The sequence below is a fragment of the Aricia agestis genome, chromosome 6 (genome assembly GCF_905147365.1).
Source record: "Aricia agestis chromosome 6, ilAriAges1.1, whole genome shotgun sequence".
Classification (NCBI taxonomy): domain Eukaryota; kingdom Metazoa; phylum Arthropoda; class Insecta; order Lepidoptera; family Lycaenidae; genus Aricia; species Aricia agestis.
In genome coordinates, this window is record NC_056411.1 from 7366041 (window position 1) to 7382088 (window position 16048).

The following is a 16048-nucleotide window of genomic DNA, read 5'->3' on the forward strand; positions in this document are numbered from 1 at the left end:
AAGACTTTGACAGGTTGTCAATATTAATATCAAAATGTCAAAACCTTTATTTAATTATAGCTAAGTAATTCATATTCGTCTCTGAGTGTGGCAGTTAAATTAGAAAGAAATAATAATATGGTTGTTCGCATATTAAGTATGTATAATTGTATATAGATTCTGAAACCACAAGAAGCAAAGTATCGGTGATTCGTCCGTCCTTATGGGATGATTGTAGTTGAAGGAAAAACGTCCTTAAAGATTATTATCACTTGAAGAAATGAGTGAATGAACTGGGTAAACAAAATTTTACAACTAAAATTATACTAAATTTTTCCCTTGTGATTTGAACAAACCTTGTTACTTACCTATTTCATAATCTGGCTTATATATCTAGCTATACATAGATTACACATTAATTATTTTTGTTAACGCCTCCGTGGTCTAGTGGTTAGAGCGTCGCTCTCGACTCCGGAGGTCGTGGGTTCGAATCCCGCGTTGGAAACATGTTATTTCCAAGTTTGGTTAGGACAATGCAGGCTGATCACCTGATTGTCTGACAAGTAAGATGATCCATGCGTCGGATGGGCATGTAAAAAGTCGGTCCTGCGCCTGATCTCTCGCCAGTCGTGTCGGTCTTCCGTCCCACTGGGTTATGAGAGTAAAGGAATAGAGAGTGCTCTTGTGTACTGCGCACACACTTGGGCACTATAAAATTACTCCTGCGTACCTGGTCTGGTTTCAATGAAACCGGCCACCGTCACCGATACCGGTGTGGGGAGTGTGGGGAGTATTACACATTATTTTTATTTCAAAAATTTTCCCGGTCCTGAAGCCTTCATTCACTCATGTGAGGAGTCCACACCGCCGTTTTTCCATACAAACGTTGTCCCCTGTTTCCTCCCTGGATAATGCCGGCAGAGTTATGATTTTTTTCCTGAATATCTATGGCCACTATTAGCATGTCCCTATGTTTTCTTTTTTTTCATAATTTTATTATTAAAAAAGATAAGAACGTTCAAAAACCCAAAAAATGGCCAGATTTTCCTCTGTGTTCAAACACCCAGAAAACAACACTGGCTAGAATATACAAAAAAAATAAAACATACGAACACAGCTCAAGTCTTGCTTTAATTCTTAACGAAAATATACTTAAATCGGTTAAGTTTTGGAGAAGGAATCAGCAGACAACGAATCGAAGATTTTCTGTTCTTTTATTAGAAATTTTGTCGTGTTGTCTCTATCGCGCTCTGCGGTGGGAGACTTGTGATTGGTGAGACAGCAATACATTTTCAAATATCTATTTTCAATTTCTCTCGCCCCTGGTGTATCCTCTTAGTTTTTGATAACATTTATTCAGTTTTTTTTTAGGTTGGCGCTCAAATGAGTTAACCAATCAACAATGCAATAAAAAACATGAACACCTGTCAAAAAAATTTAACCAGCCGTCAACCATGGTATAAATATTATTATGTTTTTAATTTATACACGTCGGAGTCTGAACGGAGATATTGGTTATTGATTTAGGAGTTTAAAGCTCGTTGGAAGCAGATGCGACGTACAATGTAGCATCTTCAGCTCGACGTAAATTTATTCACAGATACTTTGAATTTCATGATCAGCATCTTGTGAATTCACAGTTTTGGTTACGGGTTTTTTATTAAGGTGTGTTATCCTACTTCCTACTAATATTATAAAGGCGCAAGTTTGTTTGAATGTATGGACGTATGAATGTATGGATGTATAATGGATGTATGGATGTATGGATGTTTGTTACTCTTTCACGCAAAAACTACGGAACGGATTTTAATGAAACTTTACAATAATATAGCTTATACATCAGAATGATACATAGGCTACAATTTTAACCGACTTTCAAAATGGGGGAGGTGTTATGTTTTTTTTTTTTATGTTCAACGATTACTCCGCCGTTTGTTAACCGATTTTCAAATTTTTCTTTTGGTATGTAGGGTATCATCCCAATTTTGTATTATATTCACAAAAGTGTTGATCTGATAAAGGATCCATAAGTAATCGAGGGAACTCCTTAAAATTTATAGGGAAACATGTGGTGACTTCGGTTTCGTGAGAAGTATTCTAAGCATATGCTACCAACAAGTAAAATTTTTTATAACATTGAATAACCGACCGCGTTACTAAATCTGGTAGATGGTAAAGGTAGATTATACTAATAACTGAACGTCCCGTGCGACTCCGTCCGAGTAAATCAGGAATTCCGTCGGAACCTTACTTTTTCAAAAAAATAAAACTTGATATAGGTGTCAAGGGACACCCGAATGGAACGAAGTTATTTCTTATGTTCAAAAAACCTGTATACATATTATACACTCAAAAAAATAATAAAAAACGACAATACTAACAACGCGTCGTTGTTTATTCTGAAAAACGCCATCTAATTGACGCAAGGGAGTACTATTAACGCCCTCTGCCCTTATCATGCAGGTACTAATAAAAAGTGTCGAGGTCAAATATCGTTCTGTCTAGCCTCCTTTACGCCGAACGCGCCATAAGGAACTTCGTTCCAAAAACCTATGTTCTTACCCGTAATCGCCTCTGTATGTGTGTAAAATTACATAAAAAATGGTCTAGTACTTCGTGAATTAGCGTGTTTAAACAAAGAAGCAAACTAACAAACTCTATAGCTTAATAATATATCAAGTATAGATTTAACAGAGGTCAATAACATTATTTAACGGTCAACAATATTATTAAAAAACCCGTCAAACATTTTTTAATTTATCCTTAAGGCCAACCCACACGTACCATAACCACACCACGTCCCAACGACAAAATGCTGTCAAGCAGTGGTTACGTGGGAATAGTGTTGCTGCTGCAGCTTTTTGTAGTTGCATTGTGGTACCGACAAAATTTACGTCGTGTGCAGAAGTAGTTCGACTCCGGCTTTTATAGCGGAAACACATGTTAACCAAACTCATGAAATTCGAAGAGGAAATCTTATAACTATTGCTATCCTTGCGGAAACGCGGGCGGCGGGCGCGCACTGTTGTTGCCTCGACGCAACGTTGTTTTTGCGATGTGGTCGGCCACTTATAGTTCGCTGGTGGTTGCGATGTGGTCGCCGGTCGGTATCATACACGGGTCGACAACGACTGCAAAATGTGGTACGTGTGAACAGTCCTTATTCATTAACAATACGAAATATACGCCTGACCACGTGGTGTGTCGTCGTGGTTGTGGTGTGGTTGTGGTCGTGGTGTGGTTGTGGTACGTATGGGTTGGCCCTTAGACAGTAGAACAAACTTAGTGAAATTGAATATTAATTATCGGAGATCGGTTTTCTCGGCCCATTTGTTAATTTCCAGGAAATATCCTTGAGCATGGATGATATTGCATAAAGGCCCAATATCACAAATATAATATAATATTTGTGCTAGAAGGAAATATTGTACTAAACACAATAATATTGTGTTTAGCACAATATTTCGTTTTACGTATCTGTTTATAAAATAAATATTATTCTAACGATTGGCACTGAGCTTAAATAGTCTGAGGCCCTGAGTTATATCGATCGCGGATCCCTGGAAATGCTATGGTATTCTATTGTTGTCGCGATCACCGGTCTCTTATGGGGCTTGAAGAATTATACTTTTTTTATCATTTCGTATGCACAGGAAATATTTACAATATTACAATTTACATGAAAAAACGACGCAACCGATATGATATATATATATATATATATATCAGTATGTTGATACCACTATAATATCTATATAAAAAAAAAAAAGATTTTTAAATTTTGTAAGTGTCGCTCAAACTCGTGAAAAGCTAAACTGATTTGGTTTGTTATTGACTGAAAGCGGTAAGAAGTTTAAGATTGGGTTATGACTAGATACTGCATTACTAATTACTATAGTAATCATTACTAACTATAGTAATATAATTTTTTTTATTGAAGTGAAAACTTCTTTAGTGGCGTTGAGCACTTTTGTGGGATGGGTAAAAACTGTGAAACTCGCGTCAGATTCTCGTGCTGATCGAAAAACCGTAAGACGGTTGGAGAGTAGTGTTGTAACATCAAATCGATTAATCGAACAATCGATTTTTTTTTTCGATTGTCGATATTTTTTAATTGATTGTTAGGGTTTCGATTAATTAAAAAAAACGATTTTTTAAAAAAATGGGTTAAAAATTTTATTGATTGTAAGGGTTTCGATTAATTAAAAAAATCAATTTTTAAAAATAGATTTTCATAAAAATGGGTTAAAAAAAATAATGCACAACGTTAATAATCAAGTTTTCACTTCTGCCGGCACTCCCGGAGTGCAACCCGTCTTTTTTTTTAAATGTGTGATATTGAGGGTTTATGTTTTCGGATCACTATCACATGATAGCTGAAAGGAACCCAAAATATGCAACTCTACGTAACAAATCAGAAAGATTTACTATTTTGCAACAGCTGCAAAATATGTCCGAGAGTAAAATCAAATGCAACTTGTCGTTTCAACAATAAAATATACAATACTGTTTACTGGGAATCTGCAGCGCGTGGAATATCACAATATAAATACAGTAGACCATCTTTACTAGAATGCCGACCTCTGTGGCGCAGTTGGTGGCGCGTCGGTAGCGCAAGCCGGGGGTCGCAGGTTCGAATCCCGCCGACGGAACAAAAAGTTTTCAATGTTCCTGGGTCTTGGATGTGTATTAAATATATGTATGATAAAATAAAAATCTTAAATATACTTATGTATAATATAAAAGTGTTAAATATATTTCCGTAGTCTGGTACCCGTAACACAAGCATACACAAGTCCTTCAGGTACTTAGCACGGGGCCAGACTGACGTGGTGTGAAGCGTCCATAGATATTATTATTATTTGGGTACGCACATAATAATATCACTAGCTGTTTGACCGAGCTATATAGAGAATTGTGTATATATATATATATATATATATATATATATATATATATATATATATATATATATATATATATATATATATATATATATATATATATATATATATATATATATATATATATATATATATATATATATATATATATATATATATATATATATATATATATTTTGCTCGAGAATTGCTCGTTTAAAGATATAAGATAATGGTGATAGCTATAAGAAGCGTAACAATTGAATGTCACGTGGTACGCGTGTAAAACTTTAGTATTGAGAGTGATTCTTGGAATCACATTTATAATAGTATGGATGTGCTTAAGGACATCTATATAAATATTATAAATACGAAAGTGTGTCTGTCCGTCTGTTTCCTCTTCAAGCCCAAACCGCTCAACTGATTTCTGAAATTATGTATGGATATACTCTATGTCCTAGAGAGGACATGGGATACTTTTTATCACCGAAAAATTTATGCACCCCGCGCGATAAACGAATTTTGGCGCAACTGAGTTGCGGGCGTCATCTAGTATTGTATAAGTTACACAACTGTATGATATTATATAACTGTGATTTTACAATACATTGTTATAATATGAACAGACCGTGTCTCTCAAATACGTTTTACGTGCGAAGTTTTTATGTGATATTACTTTTCCATAGAATAGGATCGTGATTCGTGCTTGCTTATTTACGACCATGTGGTGTTTACAAAAAAAATATAGATGTAATAATATTATAATACTTAATATAATATTACTGTTCTTTAATAATTGCTATAACAGCAATAAGCTCCCTGGCCGGTTTTGGTGATGGTGGCCCATTCAATTGAAACAAGTCTAGCTTACTCCATAATATTATATTCTACGAGCTTTTGCCCGCGGCTTCGCTCGCGTTAAGAAGTATTATTATATATAAACTTTCATCCCCTATTTTAACCCCTTGGGGTTGGAATTTATCAAAATCCTTTCTTAGCGGATGCTTTCGTCATAACATCTACCTGCATGCAAAATTTCAGCCCGATCCGTCCAGTGGTTTGAGCTGTGCGTTGATAGATCACCAATTGGATTACCATGTCAGTCAGTCACCACTCACCTTTGAGTTTTATATATATAGATGTTTTAATGAATAGTCAATGTGTCAACTAGTTTGATGTTTTAATACAAGTAAAATTTTAATTTTTTTTTCAAATATCTAATTTTGAATATTATAGTATAGTACTTACCTTGAAAATAATATGTAAAAGACAAATGTGACATTACGATTTTAGTTAGAATTGTTTTACCATGAAATAGCTCCGTTGGCCGGTCGTTGCTCTTGAAAGTTTGCCAACCGAACTACCAATAGTTCAATGAACCCCGAAATGGCCAGTCGATTTCGATTCAAGTCTTTTAAGCTGTGATCAAAAGTTAAGCTATACAATGGGCAACGCTGAGATTAAAACCGGTGACCGTCTATTGCTATAATGTTTAGTCTCGGATATTATAATTATTCAGAGAAATTTGAAATAGAAGTTGTAGAGCAGTGTTTTTCAACCTTTTTTTTGATGCGACCCTCTTCCTTTGGTATAAAAAAAATACCCTATGCTTTCTTATCAAGTATATGTTTATACGCTTTTGTTACTCCTATTTCATGTATCGAATTTTTAATCTTTAAGGTCACAGCACACATATCAACTCGGAAAGGGATCGGCACCGTATCGCCTCGAGCCGTTCAATATTTTTTGCGGGAAACTCCCTACTGCAACGCACACTAAGCGGAACCGTAACGTAATCGCCTCGCCTCGGAACGGGCTCCGAACCGGGATGCGACGCGTGGTCAACTAGCCGTCAACCCCCTTACGGCTCGTCGTCCCCGTGCTTACGTCTTTCCGTACTCAAGCTTACCTTTCTTCGTCCATCCTTGCCCCTTTCCCCTTCCCCGAGCCGTAAGCGAGGCGTCGCCTAGCCGTAGCCGAGTTGACGTGCAGGCGCTACTGATACGCTTTGGTTACGTGCATACGTACCTTGACGCCTGGTTGAAGGCGAGGCGAAATGCGATACGGTGACGATCCCTTTCCGAGTTGTTATGTGTGCTGTGACCTTTATTATTCTTTTACTGAAATAGTTCTCTGAACCTCTGGCGGCTACAGCTACAGAAGCTGAAGACCTACAGTTTGAAAAACACTGTTATAGAGGATTCGGAGAGGAAAGTAACACTTTAGAATCTCATTGAGACACTTTTAAAAATGAGAGTGTTTTTATAGACAGTTACCTAAATGGGTCTTAAAAATGAGAGTGTATTTTAAACATCGTTCAAGGGAAATAAAGTTTATAAAGATACTAGAATGTGAGATATTTTGACAACATTTAGGTTCGGTAAGTTTCAGTTTAATCTTTACCTAGTATACTATGCTTTATTAAGCTCCGTACATTTGTTCTGGTTTTGAAGAGGCTTGAAAATTGATTTTGTATTTAATAGTAATGATGCTATAATAGTAAGGGATGCATCAATACATCTTATTAGGTACTTATTATTCATTGTTTTTAGTATTTGTTGTTATAGCGGTAACGGTAACAGATATACACAATCTGTGAAAATTTCAGAAGCCTAGCTACAGTGGTTCTTGAGTTCTACAGTGGTGAAATTTTGCATAGTTATAGTTTACATGGTGAAGGAGTGCATCGAGCTAATATTATTTTGAAATTAAGCCTTTACTCATATATTTTTATCAAATAAAACATTACACACACTACACACACACTAGGAAAAATGACAGATTTTTTAATGACAAGAATATACATACGAACATAGACATAATATATACTGTCGTACGAATTATACCCTTTCTTTGTGGTTGAAGTCTGTTGACAACAAGGTGACAAATATTGAAAATGGATTATAGTTTTTTTTATTGAATCTTAGCTACTATTAGACAATGCATACACGGCCAGTTCAGGATCAGCTGAGTCCCAGAGACAAGAGTTGAAAAAAATATGATAAAGTCAATTTTTTTTACAAAATATAGGTAGTAGTCCTAATGTCGTTGAAACTAAGGTCGAATTTCGACCATTGGGCGATCTCTAGTATTAATAAACAAGTACGACCGCTTTTTTACAAAATTAGTCGAATGGATCCGGTAACTAAGGATTTGAATTTTAGCGTGAATGTCATTTTTGTGAAAATAATCATATCTCATTTTCCTGTAATCCTAATCATTCTAGTAATTTTCCACTATATTTAGAATCCAGTTTATTAACTGGATTAATAATGATTAAAAATAGTGGAAAATATTGAGACGTGGGAGAGCCATGCTTCGGCACGAATGGGCCAGCTCGGCCGGAGAAATACCACGTCCTCACAGAAAACCGGCGTGAAACAGCGCTTGCGCTGTGTTTTGCCGAGTGATTGAGTTTATCGCAGGTCCAATCCCCTACTCTATTCCCTTCCCTACCCTCCCCTATTCCCTCTTAAAAGGCCGGCAAAGCACCTGCAGCTCTTCTGATGCTGCGAGTGTCCATGGGCGACGGAAGTTGCTTTCCATCAGGTGACCCGTTTGCTCGTTTGCCCCCTTATTTCATAAAAAAAAAATGACGAATTTTAGCACTGAACAGTAAACACACGTTCATGCAAAATTATCTTTTTAAAATATTAAAAAGATAATTTTGCATGCCTGTTTAACACACACGCAGTGCTAAAATTATGTAATTAATATATTATGGGACAAATCGCTTACGATAAGCGGGGATCAGACATTGGCATTAATAGGCAACAAATCCTAAAATGTTGATAGCGCTCTGCGCATGCGTCAAACTTACACCCTATGTGGGGGATAAGGTCTTCTGTACCATGCGGACGTAGACGTGTCCCTTGCAGCACGCGAGTGAAATACGGTGAAGTGAACGAAAGTGAAGTGGAAAGACGAGTGAAGTGAAACTTTAGCGGGATTTAGTGATGTACTGGAGGAAGTGATTGGGTGAGTTTTTTTTTTTATAAAGTTGGATAATTTTTGATGTTAAGTATATTTTAATTTTTTGATAAACTGTGTAAAAAAATAAGTAAGTACATTAAAGTAACGACATTATTTCGGTTTCAATTTCTTATAATATACTATTATATTTATATTAAAATAGTTATAAAAAATACAACAAAAGTAAAAAAGAAAAAAGAGAAAAAAATTATTTCGTGTACTTACTTAAATGCCTTACGTAGGCCTTCGTGCATTTAGAAAGAAGTTTTACTCTAAGAGTATTCATGAAAACTAGACTAGATGCGCCGAAATTCGTTTATCGCGCGGAAACCGTACATTTTTGCGGGATAAAAAGTATCCTATGTTTTTTCTAACACAAAGTATTTCCATACCATAATTCAGCAAAATCGGTTAAGCGGTTTGGGCGTGAAGAAGTAATAGATAGACAGACAGACAGACAAACTTTCGCATTCACAATAATAAGTCTAACGAACGCCTCTAGTGGTCTAGTGGTTAGAGCGTCGCTCTCGACTCCAGAGGTCGTGGGTTCGAATCCCGCGTTGGAAACATGTTATTTCCAAGTTTGGTTAGGACAATGCAGGCTGATCACCTGATTGTCTGACAAGTAAGATGATCCATGCGTCGGACGGGCATGTAAAAAGTCGGTCCTGCGCCTGATCTCTCGCCAGTCGTGTCGGTCTTCCGTCCCACTGGGTTATGAGAGTAAAAGGAATAGAGAGTGATCTCTTGTGTACTGCGCACACACTTGGGCACTATAAAATTACTCCTGCGTACCTGGCCTGGTTTCAATGAAACCGGCCACCGTCACCGAAACCGGTGTGGGGAGTATTATAATAAGTCTAATTATGATATGGATATATAGCTACTAAGTTATCGTAATAATTTCATCATGGGCTACTTTGACTGATAAAAGTCTCTTCACTCTGAAATCGCTAATCTGATTTTGATGATTTTTTTATGCCTTATAACTGGAAAACGACATTCGTTTTTATCGAAGAAGTGTATCAGTTTCTGGCGCGATAATCTACTTTTTATGTGATAAAGTTACGGGCATGCAGTTTAATACCAATACGTAATTTGTAATAACAATTTTGGTGTCGATGTTCAGCGTTCACTGTATTCTTTTACTTAGTATTTATGATTTAGTAATAGGTTGAGTAATAGGTATGACCTAGGCTTTGGGGGCTGACGGGGGCTATTAATAAGTTGTAGCGTTTGACCTTAATCAGAAGTAACGGGGTCTTTACTAAGCTAAGCTCAGTAAGAAGCTTATAGTTCCGTTGCTTAGAATGCCGTAATTTACTGTGACCTTATTGTACGGGCCGATCCATTCCCAGGATCCATTTTCTCACCGCGACCTTTAGCTTAACCCAGCCTTAAATAATTATAGTTTAGGATACAGACAATTTTTCTTATCGATTGTATTACAAAAATTTATTTATAGCTACGAATAATAAAAACTAAGGAAAAGTAACTCCGTCAAAAAACATGCTCTACAATACTTGACAAAAATGTGTACCTTAGGTACACATTTCAATACATTTGAAATATTTAGGTGGCCTCGAGTGGTATCAGGCTGACGTTACATGACAGTTCGAAAGGAACCTTTAAAACGGTAATAGTATGGGAGTTACGTTTCCGGACGCAGATTGCGGATTTACGCATTTTTGTCGTTCTGTCAAGTAATACTAATAAGTCAAAGCCGGATTACAATCAACATTAATTTAACAAAACCCGACCAAATAACGTAGGTCCATTTTGATGTCATTATAATATTATAGGGTATCTAATTACGTTAAGTTTTAACAGAATTTCGTTCACGCAGTAATTCGTTTACCACAATGACCGTAAATCATACTGCAGTAATATTATTTTAATAATAATATGTCATTTCTTGAAATTTAAAGTAACTCCATATTAAATTTCATCGAAATCAATTCACTGATAAATATAAGCTTGAACTGGTAGACCGGCACTTTCGAATAAAAACATTAATTAATATGAATGAGATAATACTTAAATGTTTGTTACCTTATAATATTGCTCTTTTTGCCGACAGTATTATTTTTTGGAATAGTTCTAAAAAGGACAACTAAAGTGGCTGAAGGAAATAGAAGCAAATGAAATATTTTCGCAAAAATTCCTCGCGTAGGCCGTCGTCCATTTCGAAAGAAGATTCGAGAACGTTTCCGAGAAATGGGGAAATGTTTTTTGGTGGTATGCAATAAGAGGCGGGTAGAATCTAATTGTGGCTAGGTAACATATTTTTAGTAGAAAAACTGACTGTCGCACAAAGGAACATATATATTGCAATGGACCTTATTTCAAAATGTTCATTAAATTAATGTTAAAAAATTATTATTTTACTCTGCGTTCGGCCGTTAAATTGGTACAAAATAAGGAAAAATGTTATTTCGTCCGAGCTTGTAGGTTCGCGATAGTGAACAAACAACTATAAAACAGACAAAATATTGCCGACACTAATATTATTACAACGAAGAAAGCTTTGTTTGTTTGCGTGGAATGATGATAATAATGTAAATTAATGATAGTAATAACAGAGGACATTGTATCGTAGGACATTCTGTGAGCGTATCAATTTTTATTATATATATATTTTATCATACTCACAACAAAATTTCATAGTGAGATGCACTATTTATTTTATATCTTGAGTATTTTACAAAATTCGAAATATTAAAACTAAAACGCATAAAAATTAAACTTATTTCTCAAGTTAAAATTCACCTTGGGAAAATGCGCGGCAAATGGACGGAAAGTAAATAATTTTCTTGAAATTTTTCGCTGTATAAGCTCGGAATTCAAGCTATATATTACTCGAATGGCCCTCAACTGCAGCACGGATGGTATTTATAACGGAACTATTTCCCCATAACACACATAAGTCTGATATAACGCTCACAAAACGACATACTGTCTTAGATTTATATTGCGTTATACCCTTATAACAAGACCACCACAATATTAAGCGTATTTCTAAACACGTGTGGCGCTTACGAAATGACACAGTGCCTTAAATTTATAACACTAAGAGCCTGTCCACATGGTGCGTTGCGTCAGCGTTGCGTCGACGCAGCGCTGCCGTTGCGTTGTTTTACATACAAAATATAACCACGCATGCTGCGTCGTGACAGCAGCGCACAACGCACATATGACGGGCAGCTGCAGCCCCCGGGACGAAGCGGGAGAAGGTATTGACTCCTTATAATAACGCTGCGATGACGCAGCGCCCATGTGGCCGGCTATGCGTCAAACCGCAAACGGCAGCACTGCGTCGACGCAACGCTGACGCCACGCCCGTGTGGACAGGGTCTTTTATTTTAAGACACTGCAAAAATGGACCACCACAAAAATATTATCCTGTATGTTTCTAAACGCGCGTGGAATTTACAAAATGGCACAGTTCCTTAAATATGTTACGATTAACACTTATATTAATATGATTGCTACAAAAATTATACAGCGTGTTTCTAAGCAACCGGCGTGGTATGCACGAGAAGACAGAGTGAAAAAACCAGTTGATGCCCGCAATTCCATTGCGCAAATATTCGTTTATTGCGTCACGACCATACATTTTTTGGGGTAAAATGTACTATATTACCTACACATTATATTATACATATTTGAATCATCACCAAAATTATACAGCATGTTTCTTAGAACGTTTGGGGCAGTTCAGCATCAGCAATTGATATTATAGAATGTATTAATGTTGGGTTGCCTTGTCAAAAGTAGCCGCAAGTACCTTTAATTAAGTTTAATGTTCATGAGATAAATGCATAAATTTGCATGTATCTTTTTTCAGTAAATTTGATCATTCATCATTTGAAAGAAAATGACGTGACAAAATAAGGTATATTAAATGGTTGCCAGCTCTAAGTAGGCCGCAACCTAGGGTTGCCAGCCCGTAAACAGACATAGTTCTTCATCAAAATTGAAGCATCAATTTTTTAATAATTTTGGTACAAAATTAAAGTTTTACGCATTTTGTACATGAATATCTATGGTTGCCAGTTGCACGATAGCCGCAAACTGGGGTTGCCATCACTTTTGTATATGACAAATGTTCAGGTCTACAATTATTATGCCTAGCTGGATTTGAGGACGTCGAGAACCCGCAGGATTGCTATTTTTATTTAACAGGCGTTTTTATTTTTATGCGTATTGTCCTGTCATTCCTCAATGTCATTCCTTCTTAGTTCTTACTTTTCTATTGAATTTCATTTTGCTCAATTAGAGGTACTTGCGGCTACTTTTAACAAGGCAACCCAACATTGATCCATTCTATACGTTCTAAAGATTATTTTAAAATATATTTGATCGAAAAAAACGATTCCTGCAGGATTTTACGGTCGGATCTTAGGATATTACACAGTCTTAAATAAAAGATTTTGTGTGAATGTTTTGTACCGATAACGGTCATTACATAGGTACATCAACAAAAAAACAATATTTTAATTTTTAATGATAAGCGGTTTAGAAAAATAGTGTTCTGATATTTTTAGGGTTCCGTAGCCAAATGGCAAAAAACGGAACGGAACGGATTCATCTTGTCTGTCTGTCTGTCCGTCCGTATGTCACAGCCACTTTCAAAACTATAAGAGCTATACTATTAAAACTTGGTAAGTCGATGTAGTCTGTAGATGTAGTCGAGTCTAACTCGCACTTAGCCGGTTTTTTATAAAATTATATCTAAGGTGCAGTCTTATGAAATCAGAATCTATTAAGTTTTATGACCATAAAACTACCTGTTCAACAGTTGAAACGAAGAAACTTATAATAAAATAACATCATTATTATTTAATAATAACTATAATTATATTTTGTTTTGATAAATCAGAGTAAAATGATTGAAATGCCGTCAAATTGTTGAGGGTGCGGTTTCCCCGCTCATTCCGTAGCAAAACAGAATTTCTGTGTACAATAACAATATATTATGAAGACCATGAAGCTTAAATTGGGTCCAATTAAATAATCTTCTTTTTTATCAATAAAATACAATCCAATCAAAATCATCCCTTATTCCTCAAATAATAGTACTATAGATTATTATATTCTACTAGATGATCCGTGAACTTCGTATCACTTAAGGTAGCGCCGCGTTAAAGTAAAAAATAGTTTTGGATATATTTTAGATTAGATAGAAAACAAGAAATGGAACAGGAAGAAATGGAAAGGGCGTAAGCGACACAGTGGTCCTTGTCACGTAATTTATAAACCATAAATATATTATTTCATATAAGTTATCTCCTCTGTTGGCAAAATTAGAATCCCTGTTTTATAGAGGTCTTTTTGATTAATTATTCAGTGTTATAAAAGTTGACCAATTGATATGGGTAATTCAAAGATAAAGACATGATGAATATTGACAATAAACTTAAAATTTTTAGCTTTAGTCATTGCTGAGAAAAATCGATATCGCTGCAACCAAATTATTAAGGCGTCGCCTTAAATTATAATTGATTTTCTACCGCATTAACCTTCCCTGGTCTTCCCCGAATATTTTAAGACTAAAATTAATCCAAACTGTGCAGCCGTTCTCGAGGTATAAAAAGACTAACACAATTTTAAATCCGCTTTTATATAATACTAGCGACCCGCCCCGGCGTCGCACGGGTATTAAATATATAGCCACTGAAAAAATTATTAAAATCGTTAGCCTATGATCCTTCACGTAGTCTACTTGTTATCTGTGCCAATTTTTTAAATCGGACCAGTAGTTCCTGAGATTAGGGCATTCAAGTTAGCTCTTTCAAATAATTTTCCCCGTTTTTTTCCACATTTTCCTCTATTTTTTCGCTCCTATTAGTCTTAGCGTGATAAAATATAGCCTGCAGCCTTCCTCGATAAATGGGCTATCTAACACTGAAACAATCATCAAAATCCGTTGCGTAGTTTTAAAGATTAAAGGGAACAAAGGGACATGAGGGGAAAAAAGCGACTTTGTTTTATAATAAGTATAGATATACAGGCTGTAACAAAAATAAGTGATAATACTTTAAGATGTGTACGTGTTCCTTGGAGAGAGTTAACCCTGAAAGTGCTGCTACTTTCAGGGTTAACTCTCTACAAGGAAACTCGTCAGGAGTTTCCCGGTTCGGGCTCTTGCCCATACAAAAGTGTAAAAAAAGTTTGTCTTTCGGAGCTGCTACTGTCACAGTGAATTCTCTACAAGGAACACGTACTTACCCTTAAGTATTATCACTTATTTTTGTTACACACTGTATAGAAGAATAGTACAATTATATTATGACAATAACAATAAAAACCCAAAGAAAGGATATTGGTATAGTCGGTTGACCCAAAATGGTTAATCAATTAGTCAAAAACATCCAGAATTTGCCAGTTTCAGTTATTGGGGTGTCACAGTACCCCGCAATTTTTTGGAATCTCAATAAATGTAGTTATTTCAAAGGGATTTAAATTACGACTTCTTATATTCTCGACTTAATCCTTCGATCGTGGATCCTTGCTAAATTTATTGTTATTCTATTGTGTCTCGCTCACCGGTGAGCTTATGGGACTTGATGGGTTAATGTAACCAAACATTTTTTGTTGACCTTTGAAAAAAAATTGTAGGCGAAAGTGACAGATTTTTTTATAAAACCTAAATCTCTTAATACAATCTCTTAATCTTAAGAGATTAAGTGATTGTAACTATAAACAGTCTGTATCAAACAGATCAATACAGGCTGTTTAAAGTTTCAAAAAACCTTTTTATTATTTGCATGTACAAAGCATTTTCTTTCTACAAATATCGATTTGTCGGAAAATATTTTATTAATCTATCAAAGGAACAGTTACTAATAAAATTACAAAATGTGAGGAATGTACGTCGGTAACATTATACTAGGCTTGTATTCCTAACATTTTTAGTTTGAATATTAAACTAATATTTCATATCCTAATTCCTACGTGTGTAGTGTGTACACAAAAAGTGTTTTTATTTTTTGGAGTTATGTATGTATTTGAATAATAATATATTTATTTACTCAGTTCGATTAGTATTTGCGAGCTAGGCTAACTAAAATACCGTTAGACGGTTTACTCGTGTAATTATTCGGAATTCTCTCTTTTTCGAATTCGGAAAACTCGGAAGTTTTTTTTTTTTTTTTTTTATTATAAAATTGGAGCCGTCTATGGACTGTTCGTCCATATCCTTTTTTTGTTAT

At 35.5% G+C, this 16048-nt stretch overlaps 1 protein-coding gene across 1 annotated transcript in view; it reads left to right on the forward strand.

Moving 5' to 3' along the window:
* Positions 1-8732: 8732 nt before the first annotated feature.
* Positions 8733-16048, forward strand: part of LOC121727641 (Down syndrome cell adhesion molecule-like protein 1 homolog) — a 193619-nt gene continuing 186303 nt past the window's right edge. Inside the window, exon 1 of the mRNA XM_042115580.1 lies at positions 8733-8840. The gene's annotated coding sequence lies outside the window, so the exon portion shown is untranslated. The remainder of the gene's footprint in view (positions 8841-16048) is intronic.